Raw genomic sequence first — 22,172 nt, 5'->3', positions numbered from 1 at the left:
TTGGTTTAGTTTGTTTCATTGAAAATGTAATGGAAAAGCATGAAACAAACCCAAAGATTTTTCAAAATTGCCTATGCAAAATAATTGACATTTTTCAACCAGCTCTTCCCCAGAGAGAATTCCCATCTGGCCAGAACATTTAATACCACTCTAGAACAGTCAGAGTTCATAGCTGGCTCTTTCTGGCTCTCCTGTTTATATGCTTAGAAAAGTATTAAGACAACCCACAGGGGATGAAGACTCTAAGCTGCTTGGTGATGGGAAGACATTGCAAAGTCTGCAGGAGCAGGGGTCTCAGGTTGCTGTTGGAGTTGGAGCCGAGTAAATCCCAGCAAGCAGTTAATTCACTGAATTCAGCCTCTCTTTCTGCTTGTAGAGTATTTCCAAGAAGATCGCAATACCCCCAAAGCTTTGTTACATGCAGCGATATTTGTTAAATATTTTTATTCTGTGTATTGATTGTGACCATCCTATAATGGAGCTGTGTTTCTGGGTTGTGATTCCACATCACAGCCTGACTCTATTTCAGGACTGGGTGGGTGAGATTCTGTGGCCTGCACTGGGCAGAAAGTCAGACTGGATGATCATGATGGGCCTTTCTGGCCTTAAACGCCATGAGATAAGTCACATGGTGTTCTTTCTGTTCCGGGATTGGATAAGTGAAGAAGCATTCCCAAAACAAATTCAGGAATGTCATTTGCAACTTGATTTCCATGAATGGTTGTACCTGGAACCTGGCTGGCTCAGGTGAGTACAGAAATCCAACACAAACAGCCCTGCTGAGCCTGGTCATAAATAGATAGCTAAGATAATGTTTCTTTTACCTGTAAGGGTTAACAAAGGGAACCAACACCTGCCAGAGGACCAATCAGGAACTGGATTTTTCAAGTCAGGAGGAATTTTTGAGATCTGAGTCTTTTGTCTGTCTCTCAGCTATGAGAAGGTTCTTTCTATCTCCTAATCTTCTGTTTCCAAATGTAAGTACAGGTAGAAAAACATATAGGCTTTTATGTTGTTTTGGTTGTATTTCATGTTGTAGCTTGCTGGAATGTTTCAAATGGATATCTTTTTGAATCAGACTGTTTATTCATTTGCTTTATAGCAGTAGCCCTGTATTGTCACTTGATGCAGATTATATTCTTATGTCTTTTCTTTCTTTTTTTTTTATATAAAGTTTTCTTTTTTAGACTTGTTTGAGTTTTTCTCTCTGGGTAGGTTAAGGAACGAAGGGGAGGAATTCTCTTTGTTGTTAGATCTACGGAGGTAAGCTCTGCAGCACCAGGGAATTGATAGAGGCGGAAGAGAGAGAACATTCTGTCCTTTGTATTTGGGTTTTGTCTTTTGTGGAATAGAGGAGACATGCTTCTTGGTATTGTGATGTAAGAATTGCATCAGTATCCCAGGTTAGCCAGAGAGGGAAGTCTGGTGGGAGAGAGAGGGGAGGGAAGGGTTATTTCCCTTGTTGTGAGACTCAGAGTCTCTGAGTCTTGGGGTCCCTCCTGGGAATTTTGGGGAGACCAGAGGGGGCCAAAACCCTGGAATTTTTGGATGGTGGCAGCGAGATCAAAGCTAAGCTGGTAATTAAGCTTAGAAGAGTTCATGCTAGGCACCCAGATTTTTGGACGCTAAGATCCAGATTTGGGAAAGAGGCTTATGATGCTCACTTCACACTCACAGTGAATGTCTGTAGAGAAGAAGACTTGCAGCATTTTCCCAGCTCTATTGTGTGCTGGCCCAATGATGACATTACGAGCTGGGCAGGCTGCAGTGCCCCTCTGAGTCTGCAGTGTTGATGCCACACTAATGCGCACAAGTGCCAGACTCTGGTACAGCTTTAGATAGGGGGAAGACAGACCTTTTGCTAACCCCTCAATGTGGCACGAGGCAAAAGCAAGCCACTGTGCAAGTTATGTGACAACCATCATCATAGCCAACCCATTGGGCACTGAACCAGGGATCTCCAAAGCTAAAAGCAGAAGCTGGCTAGGGTTTGAGCTGTGGGGTGTGTGTAAGAGACTCACATCCTCAGCGTACTAGGCAGTGAGGGGGACTTGTAACAGCCGCTTTTTAGTATATCAAAACTTCTCTTTCTGGCATCTGTAAAGCATCTTATGGAGAAATGGCCTGAGTCACATGGCTTGTATCAAGCCCAGTGCTTAACTCTAACTATGGAGTGTTCATCACAGGGAGGGGGGTGGGTTTGGACCCATCTTGAGTTTGATCTGCATACCTGGAAGATTATTGGTGGCTTCAGATCACCTTTGGAAAATGCTACAGTGGCTGCTGCTGTGAAATTAAAGCACTAAACCTGAATTAAAAGCTGCATGCCCCACCATGTCCTGCAGCAGGCAGATCCATGTGGGGAGAATTCCTGGGGGAGTTCTGCACCAAAAAATTAAAAATTCTGTGCACAATATTTTAAAATTCTGTGTATTTTATTTGTTAAAATAACACAATATAATCACATCAGTTTCAGTTATTTTGGTAATTTATTCAAACTACAATGCAATAGATGGTGAATGGGAGTGGGAAGCATTGGAGGAAATTCCCAACCCCCCTTTGTCTAATAGTAATGTAGCTAGGTTTGACCCTTTATTTCTAATTATTAATTAACAAATATATGCAGCTATAGGCTCAATATTACATCATTGGCAACTGAAGAGCAAATGAGGGCTGGGGAATCAAACTCACCATTTATATTAGCTACTGACCATCAAAACCCAGCAGCTGTCTATCCTCACGCAAGTGGTGCCATGTTCAGATTTCAGTGCAATCCAGAGTCAATCTGCCGGATTTATACCAGTGTAAATAAGCAGGAATGGTGAATAGGGATTGGGGGTGCTCAGTGACTGGGTAAACTCCTTGTGTGACCATGCTGAGCAAGCAAACCCTCTAGACCAGGTCCTCAGCTGGTGAGGATCAGCCCCATTTAAGACAGAGCCATGCCAAGTTACAGCAGCTGGGAATCTGGCTTGCTCTCCTATACTGGCAGGTACCCCCGTGACATCTGGGCTACCGTAGGCAAGATCCACCTCTGAGCCCTGTGTCCTACCAGCAGATCAGCAGCAGTGCTGTCAAGCTACTTTGCATGGGTTCCTCTCCTCACTACCATCACCGTGTCCCCACCCTGTTATCCCCACAGCAGGCGCATGCTGGGCAGACAGCTATCAGGGTATGCAGATAATCTTTTACTCAGTACAAATAATTTATTACATTAAAATAATTCTTTTTTTTTTTTTTTCAAACGAGTACTTCAGGAGTCATTTTGGCTCTCCTGCAGAGGCATTTTTCAAAGTGCCATAATAAGCACTTAGAAGTGGGTGGTTATTTTTATTCTCCAAGCCTGTCAAGAAGCTGATGGATCGAATTGACTGATGACAAGGCAGCTGAATGCTCATACACGGAGGCCTCAGCGTGAACACAGATCCCCTTACAAATGAACAGCCAGGGTAGAGCAGAGCTCCCTGCTCCTCTGTTCTCCCATAGAAGCGTGATGGGCCAGGTGGGCCGCGGATAAGCTCTGCACATCCCCCAGCTCCCCGCTGCTAGTGAAGTGACAATGCTTCCCCGATTGTTCTCCCCAGCTCATCCCTTCCCTGCTGCAAGCACTGTTACCAGTCATCCCTGCTCCTCCCCAAACAAGAGGACATAGTAGCCCGGGTGAGAGCTTTGCCCCACGCTGCCAGAAAAGTGAGTAAGGAGCTCCAAGACATGTCCCCAGAGACAGGGCATGCTGGACTCTCTGACACCCTCCTGCCATGGGGACCTTCCCCTCCCAGCGGCAGTTCCTCCCTCTAGCTGCTTTCTGCCAAGGGGGTACAGCCCTCTGAGCCACTGCCCCTCTAAGTCCAGCTAACGGGGACAGGCCTCTCTCAGCTACCAACCCCTCGAGAACAAATTCCATGCACAGAGGGATGAGCACATCCCAGCCCCTCCAAGCCCCCCCCCCCCGCCACTGCCCCTGCTCTGGGCAGGACACACTCCTGTGTGTTGCTGAGATTATAAAGACACAGGGTGGGGGAAAAGAACAACCCAGTAACAGGGGCTTCTGCTGCCACAGGATTTGCCATAGGCTTGAAAACCCTGGCTGCTTATCGGGTGCCTGGAGCTATGTTACATCCCTTCAGTGCGTGACAGCTCGCAGGGCAGGCTGCTGGGTTGTTTCCTGCCTTTACAGAGACAGATCTCAGCTTGCAGAAGCCTCCCTGCCACCCTCACTGAGGTCACTGAATAAAATCTTGTCTGTCTTCCTTGCCCCAGTGCGAGTGAGAGCTGCTGTAAAGGTGGCAGACTCAGGAAGCCCAGGTACTACTGTCCTCAGTGCCCCAGGGGGGAGGAGAGAAAGACCAGTCTGCCATGCTCAGAGATCCCAGGGAGGACCCATTGGGATACACATGTGCCAGAGGCAGCAGGGTGCATTTAGGAGCACTCTCTCAGTGGGGTTTGCCCTGCTGCTTGCTGAGCATTATGGATCTTCTGGGGAATGTGGAGCAAATAGCACTTCCAACCTCTCCAGTGCTTCCTCTTGTTGATCTCAAAGCAGCTCACAGATGACATCTCACAACAGCCCTGTGTTAGCCGGGTCTCATTATCCCCATTTGGCAGATCAGAAGCGGCATCACAGAGCGTCAACTCGAGCCAGGACCTGACAGCCTAGAATCCTCACCCAGTACCATAACCACACCACCACCTTCTTCCTTGGGCTGAGCTGCCAGCAGAAAACTAAACCCAGCCAAGTAACAGACTCACAGCTCCCTGCCCTGCTGCTGTGCTGCTCAGACCCCCACAGCAGCAGCAGTGACCCCCTAACACTTCTGGCCTTTGCCACCCAAGCTAGCAGAGAATCACTCGTTAATGCGGATCAACTTAGGACCCATGACCCCAGCAGGATGCAGTGATGGATACACACTGGTTCATTAATGTTTCCCAGGAGTGGGATTTTTGCTATTGGCTTTTATAAGGCAAGTATATGAATGCAAAATGCCCCAGTTTCAAAGATTCAAAAGCTGAAGCCTGAAAGACCTTCCTCTTACAGGGCTTGGGAAACAGAGATTGAAACTGCCCCTGCAGGAGTCGGCCTTACACATGCAGGAGTCAGCCATGCAGGTGAGTGAGAATCACAGCCAGCATGAAGGGGGTGCAGAGAGACTAGGGCAATGCACTGTGTGCAGTCATTGACACCAGTGCCAAGTGAGTACACACTACTATTCTGGTGCCGATGGCTGTGTAAGGTGCAGGGCAATGGAGAAGCAGAGCCCCAGCATCTTGGCTGAGTTAGCCAAAATTCCTTGTGGGTGTGCTACAAAGGTACATGCTCCTGATCCTCAGCTTTGTGAAACATGGGACCAGATCCTGAATTGGTGCCAATCTGAGTAGCACCATTGGAGTCAAAGCTGATAACGCAGCCCTAGGACAGAGCTTCCCGTGCCTACACTCCACCCAGCCCTGAACTCTTTCAGGCAGCTGGCTCTCACACGGGGGCTGGCAGGAGCATTGCCCTGCTGCACTGGGACTGGCCTGCAGAGGAGGCTTTGGTTACCTGTGCTGGGATTAGCTGTGCCATGTTCCACAGCACAGCCCAGAATGAACTCCCTCCAAGCCCAGGGGGACTCAGTACATTTGAGCTGCTTTTCAAAATCCTTTCAAATGGGAAGCATCCAGCTGATCACTTTACCTAAAAAACCTTCCAGCAATGTGGAGGGAAATCAGCGCTGGGTGAACAAGGGGGGCTGGGGCAGGAAGACAGAGACTTTGAGCTGTATAAATAACTGAACACATGTTAAAAGGTCTTGCTCTCACGCTGCTCAGCCCTGGCATCAGCCCAAGCCCAATCTAAACCCCCATGGAGTGTTTTTCCCATCCAGTAGTTCTCACCTGCTCCAACCAGACCAAGATGTTGAAAACAGCAGATCCCTATGCCACCTGACCCAGGTTGGCCTATGGATTGCAGCTCTGGGTTGTGTACAGACGTCTCACACCTGCCTTGTCTTCTTTGGAGGATTCATAAGAGCCATTTAGGTGCAGCCTTTCCCAGGGGAAGGTTCAGAGCAGAGCTACTTTTCTGTACAGCAGAACCAGACCTGCATTTCCACTGGGACACAATCCTCCCTGCACTGTGCTAACAGGGGTGCTGGGCTAGAAGAGAAGCAGGCTCTGAGGGTTTGGGGAACACACACACCCCACCATAGCTGTTCAGATTGGTGCTGCTTCAGCTATGAATTTTTTACCCAATTAATTAGCTAATGTGGATATCCCTACATATTTATTCTTTGGTCAGCAAGCCCTGACCCAGACAGCATCAGTGGGACGGTGGGGAGAGGCACAAAACTTAGCAGCAGTGTGTGGGGAAGTGTGTGCTGGAGGGCACTAGGGTGTCTGGGGGCTGCTGGGCAGAAAGCTGGAGTGTGACTGGGGGGGAAGCTAAGCGAGCCTGAGGCCAGCTCCCGGCTCCTCCTCCCTCCACTTTCCCTGCTGCCTCTAGTGTCCACCTGCACAACCTGGCTGCTTCTTCCCTCTTCTGCTCCGGCATGGGGAGCAGGGAGAGGGAGGTAGAGGATCTTCTGCTCAGTGCACACCACAGCAGCTGTTCCTGCAGACCCATTGGATGTGTGAGATCTCCCTAGGCTGCAGGAACACATGCCTGGGGCTGCCCTGTGTGTGACTGTCACAAGATGCCAGACACACAGCCGGCCATCTTGCTGGTGGCTGAATCCCATCCAGACGGCTCAGCTCTCTCCCACTTCCATCCCCAGGCCAAGTGCACAGGAGTCCCAGCCGCAGCCAGACCCTCTCAGAAGGCCAGAGAGGCCTTGCCACTTCCAGCTTTGGAGGCCCCTAGCCATAATAAAAATAAAAAATGATGACACATGAAAATAAAATAAGGCACCAAAATAGAGTGAGACATAATTTGAATATTTTTTTATTTTAACGAATGCTTTTCTAGCACTAATTATTGAGGAAAAATCTGGTTTCGTGCCATGTCACAGTCGATATTAACAGGACCGGCTCTACCATTTTTGCTGCCCCAAGCAAAAAAACAAACAAACAAACAAAACAAAAACAAACAAAAATCGCTCAGACTGCCACTGCCCGAACTGCCAAAGCAGGGGGGGAAAAAGAAAGCCCGGACTCTGCTGCCCCAAGAATGGACAGAATGCTGCCCCTTAGCATGTGCCAACCCAGGCACGTGCTTGCTCTGTTGGTGCCTGGAGCTGGCCCTGGATATTAAGCGTGGCGAGCCCATTCAAATGCTCTTGTCCCATAGTTGAATGGTGATAGTTCTCTACCTGCTTCATCATGTGGAAGGCAAACTGACAAAAATACACAATGCGATTGTGATATTAGGAAACACCCCAGAGAGTCCAAGCTCAAGTATTTCTTGAAGCAATTCCTTTGGCTTGCAACCCAATTTAAAATTTGTGGAATATATTCGTTTGAGGAAGATGACCTCGTCAGTGAGCTCTTTTGAGATTTCTTTGTTGTATTGATGCTGAAATTGTTCAGCTTCAGAAAGTAGATTATTCTGTCTGTTGAACTGCCAAATAAACTCCCAAAGAGTACAAATTAGTCACAGTGACTCAAATCAATGCGTAAGACCTGATTGCATAGAGTCAAAGATGACAAGGAAGACATGGACCTTATAATGCAGCTCAGTATTGGGTTCAGTAGGTAAGTTGTGATTGGTGGAGAACTCAGATGAAATGCCAATATTTTGTGGACTCAGTCATGATTACATCCCATTGTTCACAAATCTGCTGAATGTCATTGATAAGACTTTCAGTGTTATCCCCCTCAACATCAAATGTAGCATTACATGCTTCAGTTCCCAGATTCGTTTGGTGGATCATTGTAAGTAGCCTCATCCACAAAGATCACCTCAGAATGCATTCAGATTTGGACATGTGCTTCTGAATAGACTGAAGCTCAGTTTCAGCCTGTGAGATTGAGAGATTCAAGCTCATTTAAAGCCTCTCACTGAATTCAAATGCTGCACAACTGGTTGAACATCATCCATCCGTGCAGATCATCTAGTTTTGGACATCCCATGCCGTTGAGAAAGACAAGATATCAGGATGACATATGTATAAACAAAATGCAGCTGTTGCTTATTATTGTCTATAACCAAAGTATACATGCTTGCTGTAATTCTTTACCTGTTGAGAGACCTGTCTAGGAAGGGGAGACCCTATGTCCTAGTGCACTCTCTCCCTGTTGTAGCTGCTAAACAGAATAAAGTATCTGACTCCGCTGCATCCAAACAAAAAGCGAGAACTGAGTTTTTCTCCGACAATTTGGTTACAGTTAGCCTAACTCTGGCTAACACCGTGAAACAGGAAGATATTGCTTCAGACTTTCCCACCTTTGTGGACTGCTGCTGAAGAGATTGTACATTTGTGAACAGTTCCAAAGTAAGTAATTGGCTCCTTGCATGATTCAGCACAGTCAACACCTACAAGGTTTAGTGTGTGGTTTCCACAGCTGGAGGAAAATACAGTTTGAATTATGCTCAAGCAGGACTGCTTATACACCTTTGTACTTCCCAGTCAAATTAGATCCATTGTCATAGGCTTGACCAATGAAGACTTGAAAAATCTAACTTAAAACCTTCTAGAATTGCTAGTACTTAAACAGCAATTTCTTTTCCAATTTTTCTCACAAAATTAACAAAATAAACCTTTCTTCAATTGAAAATTGAGCTGTCTACAATCTTAACATATCAAATAACCATAGTAGTCTGTTCCTTGTGAGAACAATCTGGAGTGGCATCAACAATGATTGAAAAATACTTGGCAGTGTGAATCTCATCAAGAATTGTTCGTATGAATAACCCACATAGCTCAATAAACTCGTTTTTATGCGTGTGGAGAGAGAATGGACTTGCATGCGCTTTTGACTCTCTTGCGATTCTCGAACACGTTTAACATGATCTGATAAAAGTGGATCATATTTGCTGAGGAGCTCAACTATATCTGGAAAGTTTCCATTTGCATGGTCACCAATACGTTGACTGGAACCAAAGAAAGCCAGAAAGAACAAGGATGACATTGAGGATGTGCTCAAGAAGTTTTTTCCAGTTATTAGTTTCTTTTAGAGAGTTCAGTCAAGAGTAAATTCTCAACTGAACTTTCAGCTGATGCTGCTACTGGCTGATTTCCATGCAACATAGCTTTCTTTGTGTGACACTGAACTCTCATGTGATGGTATTCAGTCTTTCAACTTCCTCCAGTCTCTGTTGATGCTCCATCCTGATTGATCAGAGAGAACTGATGTATTTGCAGCACTTTTGTTCAAAATGAAGAAGGTTATGCTGGAGTGCAGAAAAACAGCCTCTTGTGTAGGTCTCACCATTTGGAAGAGTTTTTGTCAGCAGACAAGTTGGGAAAGCAGGATTATCAGCATCTCATGGAATGTTACTTGGAATTTCAGAACAACTAATTTGAAGAAAAGATTGCATTTGGGCAGCATTGCTCTTGTCAATAATTCCAGTGTCAGTCACAATCAAACCCGTTGTATTCATGAATTGCTCTTGCTACATAAGATCTACATCTTCCTGTTGCTGTTGAGTTTCTTGATTGTACACAGGATCTTCTGCTACATCTGTTACTGTTGGCACATCTCCTTCTTGACTACTGTCCTCATGTTCAGGTATTGTCATTGAAATATCACCTGTTGCAGCTGCAGAGTTTTCATTATCTGTAGCATTGTTCATTGTGTAAGGTATGTTTTCCAGTGGTTTCAGAAACAAAGTTATTGGCTTTGAGCTCTTAGCTGCTGCTTCACTCAGTTGTTTTTGCCGTCTCTTGCTTGCATCACTTTCAAATCTCCTCTTCCTAGCGATCTATCTGGTCAATAAGTAGCCTATCCACACTTGAAATAGTCTGCTGTAAATAAGTAGCTTATCTACACTTGAAATCTTCTACTGTAAACCATGCACACAAATGCTGAAAAGACTTAAAACAAAGGAATACTAATTAAGAACACAAAATGAAACAGTCAGACAGGTTATTATCCTTATCACTGAATCAAAACTCAAGCATGCAAGGTATAATATAACAGGTTGAGCTGAAGACAAAGGGATGACATATATATATATAGTAACACAGACTCAGATACAGACAGAGGGATAATGTCCAAAAATTTCAAACATGTGTCTTCACGAAACTCACTGTACAAGATTGTCCTCACAAATTTTCACCTTGAATCTAGGTCTATACATTACAAAAGCCTATGATGATGGCCAGGCTACCAAGCTAGGGCTCAAGCAACCACCAGTCACCTCTTTTAGCTACCATATGAAGATAATAATGAGGAATTCTCACACATAAATAATTCCTTAGTCAACTAGATGTAAAACTATAAAGACACTAAAATGTCACAATTCTCTACCTTTCAACACGCACCTAATCTTGTACCAGCCACTAGTTGACATAATCAGCTGATCTGAGAGAACATGTTCATCACGGTCTAATCTTGTGCCATCAGAACTGATATATTTTTATTAATATTTGTTAACATTTTTAACTCTTTAATATGCCAAAATCTATATCAGTTAAAAAAAATTATGTCTTTTACCAAATCACATCTTATTTGCTTAAATTTACAGCTCTAAGCTGCGAGAGTGGGTCATGTTTTGGTCCCATAGAGATGTGCATAAAAATAAGTTGTGAAACTTCTCAAATGCCAAAAAAATAACAAGTGTCTAAATTTGAGGCCCCCTTTGAGCTTGAGGCCCAGGCCAAATGGCCCTCCTGCCCCCCCGCCCCCGCCCGGTTGGCCCTGACCGCAGCTCCTGTCTCAAAGCAACAGCCGGACTGCTCCCTGCTGGCTTTGCTCCAGCCAAAAGCTAGGGGAGAGGGAGACATTGTCGCCATTTCCACTGCCACAGCTGAAGGCTGTGGGGTTTGTCCCCCTGTGCTGGCTCTCTAAAGCTAGGCAGTTACAAGGGAGAGGAGAGGCCTAACATTAGGCAGCCCTGAACCCTGGGAGCCCCATTGACTCCAGTGACTCAGTCATGTGAGGGGCTGCAGGCGGGGGAGAAATGCATTCTGATCTAGCGAGGGGAGCGCATAGTGCCCTTGCTGTGGTATCGAATTTCCTACCAGCAGATCATGGGGCAGGATCACTCCCCCATTGTACACAGCAGGAACCAGAGAGGTTTAAATGACTTGTCCACGGCCACACAGGGAGTCAGTCGCAGAGCTAAGATTCAAATGCAGACCTCCAGAGTTCAAGGTCAGCCCATTACCCACAAGACCAGCCTCCCCCATATTTAGTCTCTCACTGCCTCAGTTTCCCCCTGCCAAGCGGGGATAATACCCAGGAGTCAAATTAATGAGAAGAAATGAGCAGCGATACTCTTCCAGCCTCTGCTTACAAACCAGGCTCCCCCAGTTGACATGCCACTTGGTGCTCAGCCTCGATTCCCCTTGGGGGTCTGGCTCACCCATGAGTGGATGGGCTGCTTCTGCCCTGCTAGCCCCGTGGGCTGGGAATGGGGGATAGGTAATGGAATTACCAGCTCATCTATCAAACAGATCTTAGGATTTTATCCTGCCACCCATCACCATCACAGCCGAGCGCCTTCAATAAAGTCGATAGCAACAGCCATGTCCCTAGTCAGCTCCACGGAGTCTCTGGCACATCTCTCTTAATGGGGGTGGGACTCACCACTGCAGGCTCCCCCTCCCCACCGGATGTCCCAGGGATCAACTCTGCTAGCCAGTGTGCCCTCTTCTGGTGGCATCTCACTGCCTTCACTTCTGCTCCAGGGACGCTTGTTACCCCCAGGCCCCCAGCATCCTCTTCATGACCAGCACTCTGCTCCCACTTTCTGCACTCTGCTCCGTGACAAGTGCGGACAGGGGGGAGCCAGGCCCACCCACTACTCCAGGTCCCAGCCCAGGGACCCTGCAGACGGCCACTGCTTTCAGCACCCCTTCCAACTCCTCTGTAGATCTCCTTGGGCCACTTCCCCAAAGCCCCTGCACCCTTTTCACCCCTGCCTCAGGGCCTCAGGCTGCAAATCCCTGCAGCCCACCAAGAGCTACCTTTGGCTCCCCAGATCCTTGCCTGCAGCACTGCTCTGTCTAGGGTACTTGCTGTCCTCAATCTCCAAGGCAGCCAATCCTCCTCCCTCCTCAAGCTCCAGGGAGAAATCAAAGCTGCTCTGCTCTGCGTCCCTTCTTATATGGGCCAGCCTAGCCTTGATTGGCTGCTCTAGACTGCCTCTCTCTAATTGGCTGCCTTCTGCGCAGCCTCCCTAGGGCTCTATTAACCCCTTATGGGCCAGTGTGGGTCAGATACCCCATCACAGGGAGTAAAAAAAATCAGCTTGAGGGAAGATTTGTGGGTTTGATTTTTTAAATTTACTTTTTGGTTCTGATTCAGTATTAGCTGGTTGGAATTTGGGTGTAGCAGACAGGTCAGTGTTGGGAGTGTCATTCTCATGGAGGAAAGACCATTTCCCATCTAGGAGCAAACTGGAGTGGCATCTGAAAGAGATTGCACCAATCTTCACCCCATTAGCTAGACAAAGCCTTGCTCAGACCAGAGCTCATGCAGTATCCATTGTGAAAGCATGTCTTGGGGTGTTCCTGCAGTGTAAATGGATCCCATTAGAAAGTGCATGGTCCCACCATCCCGTTAAAGTGAGCACAGCACTGATGAGCAGGAAGTGCCTGGCTGGAGAGGGAGCTGGCTGTCCTCCGCACCTGATGGGATTATAACCTCTTCAGGTGAAAAAGCAGCAGGAGAGTCTGGAGATAGGTTAAATATCAGTCCCCAAACAGAAGGATTGTTATAGTCCAGGACCTTGCAGCTCTGTGTCAAACTGGGACTGTCTGTCTCAGAGTAAGACACCTGGCTGCAAGAAAGGGCAGAACCTGAGTGAGTTTAGAAGCCTGCAAAGGGATTATCGGCCAAAGCGAATCTGCACGTCATCCTTGCACAGGGGCCATGCTAATCTTCTCTGTATTGTTCCAATTTTAGTATATGTGCTGCCCAAGCGAATACAACGGCAGGAATTACGAAGCTGAAGTTGAGTACCAGTGCTGAAGAGAAGCTACTGGGATCATGAGATGCATGAGCCCACTGCCTACAGCTAGGCTAAGCAGCCCTTCTGATCAATGCTGGGGACATCGACACATTGTTACTTGTGAAATACTTGCCTCTCCAGCTGTACTTTGTGTACCAGGTGACATAATGGTGAATTGGTGGGAATAGCGTGTAGCTGTGCAAAAGGTAGTAAGTAGCCTCTGGCACCAAGTTGGGCCCCTTCCCTGGCATCAGGTGCATCTCCCACTTCTCTGGCTCCTGAGCCCAGATCCTACAGAGGTCCCTCCCTTTGGCTAGATCGTGGGTGCTCACAGCAGGAACCTTCTCCCAATAGAACTAACGAGCTCTGACACTGCAGGATTCCCAGCAAGAAGAGATGACCTAGTAGGTTATAGGTTTGTTTTATCTGTAACTATTTGTTTCCAACATTCTTTTCCACTCTCACCTGAACCTCTGTTCTGTGATAATGAACCCTGTCAATGTATCTAGGTGCTGGGTGCTAGGCAGAGCTGAGTTCTAAGCTGGGCTGTACTTTTCCTTTGGGGCCAGCAGGCCTGGTAATTCTATGAGGATTCAGTGGATAAGAGGTGGGTGCTACAGGGAACACTCAGTGGGGCCAGTGGTTGGTGTGTGCCCATCACTAACCCGCCCAGAGAGAGCAATGCCATTGTCTGTGCATCCTTCTCCCTCTCCCAAGACACAGACAGCCTTTTTCTTAGCTACCCCCACCTTAGCCGCTTTAGGAGCTCACAGCCACTGGAGAGGTCTCAGAAAGGCTTCATCAGCCATTGCAATAAGAGCAGCAAGTGGGGAAGGGGACGGTTTGCTCCTGGCACTTGGAAGCGATTAACAGAAGAATGATGCAGCAGGGAGCAGCAGGCGTCAAGACCTTTCTGCTCCATTTGAGTCACAGGCACTCACCCAGCACAAGATTCCTAGGCAAGAGAGGCAACCACCCCCACCAATTTCTCCTTCTGAGTGCTGCTCCTAGAGAGAAGTCGGTGCTATCTGAGCTGGGAAACTTGGCTGGAGCCCAGTGCCAAAGCTGCTGTCACAGGGCCTCTCTATGCTAACACAAGAAATTCACATCCCTCCTCACTATGACAGAAAAGCTGTGTCAGTGGAAGCCTTGGGCAGCTCCTTCTCAGAACGGGCTGCCTATCCTCTGAATTATACTCCCAAGCTGAGATAGGCAACAATTAATTGCAACAGACCCTCTGTTCAGATACCATGCTCAGAATTCACCTGAGAGCCTTACCAAGCGCTCTGCACTGCCCAGCCACGCCACAATGCGGGTCCTTGGACCTATCCTCTATCCAAGTGTTTGTAAAGTGCCACTCAGGGGAGGAGCTGACCCTTGAGAAAGGAAACCAACCAAACTCAATGGCTCCTCTGAGTCCAGGACCTGAACCCAGGCTATAGCAATGAGACCCCTGAGCTGCAGTCACTAGAGCAGAAGTTCTCAACCTTTTTCTTTCTGAGCTCCCTTCAATATGCCGTAAAAACTCCATGGCCCACCTGTCCCGCAACAACAGTTTTTCTGCATATAAAAGCCAGGGCTGGTGTTAGGGGGCAGCAAGCAGGGCAATTGCCTGGGGCCCTGTACCGCAGGAGGTCCCGTGAAGCTAAGTTACTCAGGCTTTGGCTTCAGCCTTGGTTGGTGGTGCCCGGGGGCTTCAGCTCCATGTGGTGGAGCTTTAGCTTTCTGCCCTGGGCCCCATTATGTCTAATGCCAGCCCTGCTTGGCGGACCCCCTGAAACCTGATCATGGACCCCAGAGGGACCTAGACCCCTGGTTGGGAACCACTGCACTAGAGCATCAGAAATGAACCAATGAGACTGGCTTATTCAGGCTGCGCTGAGCCAAGAGCCCTTGGTGAAGTGCATCACTGTCAGTGCAGATCTGGATTTGGGAGTGGGGGTTTTTCCTAGGATTTATTTGTAAGAGGGTCTGAATGAATTCTCCCCTGACAGCTAGCTGGGAGGGGGAGAGACTTCAGGAGTAAATTGTATTTACATGAACACACCTACTCTGCTTAGATGTCCAGCAGAGCAGTGTTGCTCAAAATGATCAACTTTGGCTCATGCTGGGTTACAAATCACTTTAGCACTGAATGCAGAGGTAGAGAAATGTTGATATCAATATTGTTGTCTTTATTGTATGAATAACTTGTCCTTAACTTGTCCCAAATGAGGGGATCACCCTCAGTTGAAAGGATGTCATTAAGCCAGGGGCTCCAAGGAAGACAGGAGAGGACAAGTGTCTAGGATTCTCAACTGTCTAATTGCACAAACCCAAAAACCCCTGTCTTGCGCCTCCCGTGTTCCACATCTCCACTCCCCTCCCTCCATTGCTTGCTCCTTCTCAACCTCCCTCACTTTCACTAGGCTGAGGCAGGGGATTGAGGTGTGCGATGGAGTGTGGGGCTAAGGGGTTGGAGTGTGGGAGGGGGCTCCAGGATGACCTGGGGGCAAGGGCTTGGAGTAGAGGAGGGGGTTTTGGTGCAGGAGGGGGCTCAGGGCTGGGGCAGGGAGTTAGGGTGTGGAAGAGGGTGCAGGATGCAGGCTCCAGCCAGGTGGTGCTTACCTCAGATGACTCCCAGAAGTGGCAGCATGTTTGGCGGTGGCTCCTAGGCTCTTAGGTGGCCAGGCAGCTCTGCATGCTGCCCCTGCCCACAACTTAAGCACCACCCCCACAGCTCCCATTGGCCATTGTTCCCCGTTCCTGGCCAATGGGAGCTGTAGAGTTGAGGCTGGGAGCAGGGGCACCACATAGAGACCCCCTGGCTGTGCCTCCTCCTAGAAGCTGCTGCTGGACATGTTGCCGCTTCCAGGAGCAGAGTGGAGCCAGGGCAGGTAGTGAGACTGCCTTAGTCCTGCTGCGCTGCCAGACTTTTCATGGCCTAAAATCTCCCAGATTGGCTTCAGTAGCCTCTGGGAAATCAAGACCGATTCCGGGAGGCTCCTGGACAAACCTGGAGGGTTGGCAACCCTACAGGCATCCCAGCCAGGAGGTGTGGACTTTCCCTCCGGGTCCCCAGTCTGGTTGAACCTGTTCCTCCCCGGTGTTCAAAGATAGAGCTAAATACGCTGCATTCAGAGCCTTTGTTACTTTAAGAGCTTAAATGAGAGCTGACATCACTTGTGGTGGGAGGGCATTTCTGCCCAACCCGCTAAAAGCTGAAAATCACTAAGAGCTGACAGTCACTAAGAGTCTAGCCTGCAGAGGTCACAGCAGAGAGGCAGATGGCAGCAGAAGGTAACTGACAGTCGGCCAGCGGGAGCAGCGAGCAGTCAGCTGGTGGGAGCAGTGAGCAGCTGGTGGGGCGGCCAGCAGACAGGAACTGGGGCTGGCAGGGCAGCCAGCCAGAGCAAGTGATTGAGTGGTGAAGCAAGCAAGGTGCCTTCTTCCCCAGGTGGGAGGGGATCTCATACAGCTGCACCTTTGAACCCTGGGTCCTCACTGACCAAGGACAACTCTGTGCGTGGGGTATGATGACGGGGAAGAGAGGGTCACAGAAAAGGAACTTTTGGCTGTATAGCTCAGGAACACGAGGTGGAAGGCTCTGCGCCATGCTCTTTGGGGTGTGTCCTCCTCAGAGTTTTATAATTATGAATCCTGCTTGCGGCGTTTTACCTATTTAATGTTGAGTGACTTCCCTCCTTTCGCTAAAAGTTTCTTTTCTACACTCAGACTCTGTGCGTGCAGGTGGGGAAGTATTGCCTCTCAGAGGTGCCCAGGGGTGGTGTGTCATTTTCCCAGGTTACTGAGTGGGGGCTTGAGCTGGTTCTGTGTTGTACTATTGAAAAGGAACCCCTGGATATTGAACCCGGCCCTGGTTGCTGTCAGCTCCACGTGGCAGCCGGGTTACAAAATCAAACACAAAACTCACTAGTTTTTAAAGCTCAGATGCTAGAATGTTGAGACTTTTAGTCATTTGGGGTTTTTTTGGTTGTTATTTTATCTTTCATCCTCCATCGTAGTCCACCTTCTTTTTGTTAAGATTGGTGCCCTTTTTAGGTGCCTATTTTTCTGATTGATTAAAATTTAAGCCTAATCTACCTAGCAACAGTTAAGGTGGGAAAGGGTCATCTGACTCCCAGTTATTCTGCCTAGTGGCAGAGTCTGTATAAGGGGTTTCATACTCCGTCAAGTGCTGTCCACCCAGGAGGCAACCTGTGTTCAGTTCAATCCACGTTTGTGCTCGGTCGTGCGATGGAGGAAGAGAAACATCATCAGTACACCTGTGCTTACCTGGTTGTCCATCGTCAGGGAGGATCTCCTGTTCAATCTCGAGTTCCTGATTCTGGTAGCTGTCATCAAAGTCCTGACCTGAGATACTTGAGTATTGTGAGCCATCTACACCTGAGCTCCTGTTACTCCTAGAGACTGAGTAACATTGACATTTTATTTGTTTTGTGCCCATATTGGCTAGGGGTTGGATCTGGGCTCCAAGCCCACTGTACTTGGAAAACCACCGAGCTGTTTGCTGCTTAATCTGTTTCATGCTCTTTTATTCTGTTTTAATGTTTTCTTCCCCTTTCCCCTATATTATGTTACTTACACTTTAATAAAACCCTCCTGCCTGTTTTCACCTTTTAAAATGACTAAGTTTCATTTGACCTGCGACTAATCAGTGATAGACCCTACAGCGGAATCAATCCTTTTGGGGAGGTAGTATCCTTAAATCAATTCCACCAGTCTTTTCTGGTAACAAGAAGATGTCTGGCAGCCAGCACTGAAACACTTGCATTGTCAGGATGGAGGCTATTTGCAAACTGGTTGATCAGAAGGACAGCCAGTGGCTTAGCCATGGCAGAAAACTTTATCCCACAAGAGTCCAGATAGAGCAAAAGGTAAATACAGACATCTGAGGAGGGGAGATTCAGGTTTTACTCTAACTGTGGCATTCGGAGGCTTGGGCATGTCACATATTATAGTGGTGGAGCTGGTTGGGGGAGGTATAGTCTTTGCAGAATCAGGTAGCATTTAGGGTGGCTGTGAACTCACCACAAGGCATTTAAGCCAACATGACACCCACACAGGCAGGTTAGATAAAAACATAAAATACTCTTACTAGAAGGTTGCCACATAACAATATTTTATTTCTTAGAATTCAGAACCTTAACACACAAGAACCCAAAACCAGAGAGAGACAAAGCAGGCTGCTCCCTAGGGCAGCAAGGCACAACTCAGCCTACAGTAAGATGGGATATCTGTCTGCTGACTAACTTTGCTTGCCTGCTTCCCTACAGAGCCAGTTGTCTGCAAGGAGGACCAGGAAAACACCTGAGAATGTAAAGTGATTGATCACAATTATAACACAGTTTTCATTATACCGCGCTCAATAATGGCACCTCAGAGTGGGCAAGATTTAACAGGATGCTCCTGTGGGGCCTTTAGGAAAATCTACTCCATCCTCATGCAGGCAGAGAGGGACAGCTTTGGTTCCTGAAGCTGCTACAGACTTTGAAATCTCCAAATGAGCCTCACTAGGTAACACACCGATGTAACAAGGATGGGTCTCCCTTGGCACACAGAAAAGCTGCAGTGATTTAAGGGGAAACAGACAGGGCCAAAAGCGAGCGCAAAAAGGGACCATTCACACGGACTGGCAGGGAAGCCAGGGAGTCCCAACCGCAGCTGGGCAGGAAGTTTTTGACAGATGTTTTTTCTTCAGAAAATGCCAATTCATCAAAGCCAAAATTGTTTGCAGGAAAAGGGTTGGTGTTGCGGAACTCCCTGTTTTGGAAACAAGTTTCAAGGTTGTTGAAGGGTCCTGGTTTGATGTATTCAGAATGAAAAAAGTTCCACTTTCTGGCTTGAAGTTACATTGTTCTACAATTTAATTTCTAGTAAAAAAGTCAAAATTAGAACAAAAGATTTGATTGTCCAGATCCAGTTTTTAAATTTTATTTTTGGTTTGCAAAAATTTCATCCGGGCTTTTCCTCCCAGCTGGGACAGGAAAAGTTTTTGAAATCTCACATTCTCACAGAACAAGAAAAGTGTTCCCCACTCAGTTTCAGTCTCAACCATTGCCGGGTAGGAGCGCCAAGAATCTGACTCAGAAATGGGCATTGCATCCAGCTCCTAAACATCTGGGTGTTAGTCCTCAGGAATTCCTCTCTCCCATGGTCTGAACAACCAGCATCCCCCAGTGAGTCACTGATCCCCTCACCAGCACAGGCAGGCAAGTAAAAGAGTAGCCAATCCCACCGCCAGGATTACCTGGCTATGCACTGATCAAGCCAGGTGTGTGCAGTAGCCACCATTACCACCCTATACAGCACTGGTAAAGTCTGTTGGGAGTCACTGGATCCGAAAGCTTGTTCCAGCTCAGCAGCCCCGCTGCACTAGACAGCTGTACGGATTGGCCCCTTGGTGACATGACCCAGCTCTGAATGCTTAAATGAAGGCTTGGCAGTCACCCCACCACAGCCATTTCTGAAGACACCAGATGACAGCTCCGGGGCAAAGGGACAGTAGCCAGACATGGGGATCCCTGCCTTAGATCATTTAGAGCCAAACTTAAAACTCAAGTTTAAGATTTGGGGTAGAAGAAAACAAAAATGCCTCTTGTGGAAAAAGCAAGTCAACCAGAAAAAAGATACGAATAATAAAATCCTCTCCCGCTGCTCCCGGGGAAACAGGACCTAGCTTCTCCTTGGCACAAGAGTAATGGGCAGCCTTTAAATCATTTAGTCACACAAAAATTCAATGAGAAATGGTTCTCAGCTCCTAGAGCAGGCGATGCTAGGAACAGAGCTCTGCCTGAGAGAATGACCAGATAGAACTTATGCCCAAACACAGCCAGCCCAGCCCAGTACAAACAGACAAAAGTACCCCTAAAACCTCTCCTGTCCTTCCTTCCCACCCCTACTCACAGCACACCCAACATGAGCCAAGGACCGTCTAAAAGCACTCCCCAAGCAAGCCTGTCAACCACAGCTCCTCTTCCAGACCAGGTGCTTCATTTGCAATAGGGTTAGGGGGGCAGTTGTCCACCCTCCCGACCTTTGTTTGCCCCCTCCCAAGTCTACATGCTCCACTTTTGGGCTCTCCTCTAACTTTGCAGGATATAATAAATATAATATAATATAATAAAATTAATATAATTATAATTAATAAACTGCATAGTAGTGACACAACTTTGCCTCCCTCCAATTTTTCTGCAATGATACTCCTGACCCAAATCATATTGAAATCCTGGGAAATTTTATACAGTCCAGTTAACCCAGAATTCCCTTCTTCTTCAGTGTGATGGGAGCATTTTTGGCCAATCAAACACTAAGGCTGAGAAGTCTTGCTCTGGAGTTTGGTTATGAACAGATGTCCTTTGAGTGGCAGTTTCCTTACTCAATCAGAATTCTGATTGGTTGAGGAACTGTCACTCAAAGGGTAACTGCTGTGACTCCCCACCTTCTGAGGTCCACCGGTTATGATCTGATTGGCTGACAATGTTGTACCTGAGCACCACGTCCACGAGCAGGATTCTGGGGAGGCTGCTACAGGAGTTCTATAGGCAGAAGCTGAGCAGAGTTCTGCATGTAAAGCAGAATTCAGCCTTGGGAGCTGTGACTTTCCCCACAGAGAGCTGAGTTCGGGCTTCTGCCACACGACTCTCTCCAGGTTTGGCCAAGGTTCCAGGGGGACTCTAATCATAGAGACCATGGTGGAAACGATGCTAGATTCATGATTCAAAACTGAAGCTAGCTGTGGAAGGGGGATCTAGTCTAGGGGATTAGCCATCCCGTGGAATCTGTAAAGCAAGACTGGAAAAAGCATTCTCCAGCTCAGCCACAAGTTACAGGGCTGGAGGCAGGAGTCACTGGCCTGTGCTCTGCAGGAGGTCAGACTAGATGAGCCCAGTGGTCCCTTCTGGCCTTAAAATCTGTTCAATCCGAGCATTTAGCCATTTGGATAAAATCTCCACATTTCTGTGCCATCTCCCTTAGCGGTATCTGTAAATGGGGAAATGATAGAGGTGAAAGGAAGCCGGTCTGGTCCGGTCCGGCGTACCGGCAAGAGCCAGTACACCATGCAGGACCACATCGACTTCCACGGCGGGGATTAAAAGGGCTCTGGGCTGCCCGCGGCTACGGGCAGCCCAGAGCCCTTTAAATCCCAGCCACGGCTCTGGTGGCCGGGCTGGGGCTGGGGCTGGGATTTAAAGGGCTCAGAGCTCCCCATGGCTGCAGGCAGCCCAGAACTCTTTGAATCCTGGCCGCGGCTGAGATTTAAAGGGCTCAGAGCTCCCCCGCGGCTGTGGGCAGCCCAGAGCCCACTGAATCCTGGCCGCAGCTGAGATTTAAAGGGCTCAGAGCTCTCCATGGCTCTGGGCAGCCCAGAGCCCTTTAAATCCTGGCTGTGGCTCCAGCGGCTGGGTCGGGGCTGGGATTTAAAGGGGTCAGAGCTCCCTGCGGCTGTGGGCAGCACGGAGCCCTTTGAATCCCGGCCGTGGCTGAGATTTAAAAGGCTCAGAGCTCCCTGCTGCTGCGGGCAGCCCAGAGCCCTTTAAATCCTGGCTGTGGCTCTGGTGGCTGGGCTGGGGTTGGGATTTAAAGGGCTCAGAGCTCCCTGCAGCTGCGGGCAGCCCAGAACTCTTTGAATCCCGGCCACAACTCTGGCAGCCGGGCTGGGGCCAGGAGTTAAAGGGCTCCTGGCTTCCCTCAGTGGCAGGAGCTCTGGGCCCTTTAAATCCCTGCCCCAGCCCCGCAAAGCTTGGGGTTCCCCTTGGTGGCCAGAGCCCCGGGCCCTTTAATTTGCCCCTGAGCTCCGGGGGGCTCCCAGGCACCTCTGCAGCTGGGAGCCCCTGGCTGATTTAAAGGCTCTGGGTCTCCCAGCCACAGCTGGTTCCCCAGGATTTAAATTTTAAGAGGCCACGCCTCTTCCAGATGAGGCCATGCCCCCCTCAGGACTCCAGCAGTACCGCTAAGTCCTGTAAGTTACTTTCACCCCGGGCAATGATAACTGCCCCCCTGAGGCGTTGGTCTGGGGCCTTGCTTATGAAGAGTTATGGGATACACCTGACTGTCCCCTGCAGTCCATGGGCAAGCTGGGGTTAGCACACACCGCCCTTTGCTTTGCCAGTCAGCGCCCTTTCCACCAAGGCTAGAT

At 48.4% G+C, this 22,172-nt stretch overlaps 1 non-coding gene across 1 annotated transcript; it reads right to left on the bottom strand.

The window, feature by feature from the left end:
* Window positions 1-12,903: 12,903 nt before the first annotated feature.
* On the bottom strand, window positions 12,904-13,011 carry LOC116815585 (U6 spliceosomal RNA). The gene has a single exon (XR_004371520.1). It is a non-coding gene; the product is annotated as a U6 spliceosomal RNA (small nuclear RNA).
* Window positions 13,012-22,172: the final 9,161 nt, after the last annotated feature.

This window comes from Chelonoidis abingdonii, chromosome 25 (assembly GCF_003597395.2).
Source record: "Chelonoidis abingdonii isolate Lonesome George chromosome 25, CheloAbing_2.0, whole genome shotgun sequence".
NCBI classification, from domain to species: Eukaryota; Metazoa; Chordata; order Testudines; family Testudinidae; genus Chelonoidis; species Chelonoidis abingdonii.
This window is presented reverse-complemented; position numbering and strand designations above follow the sequence as displayed.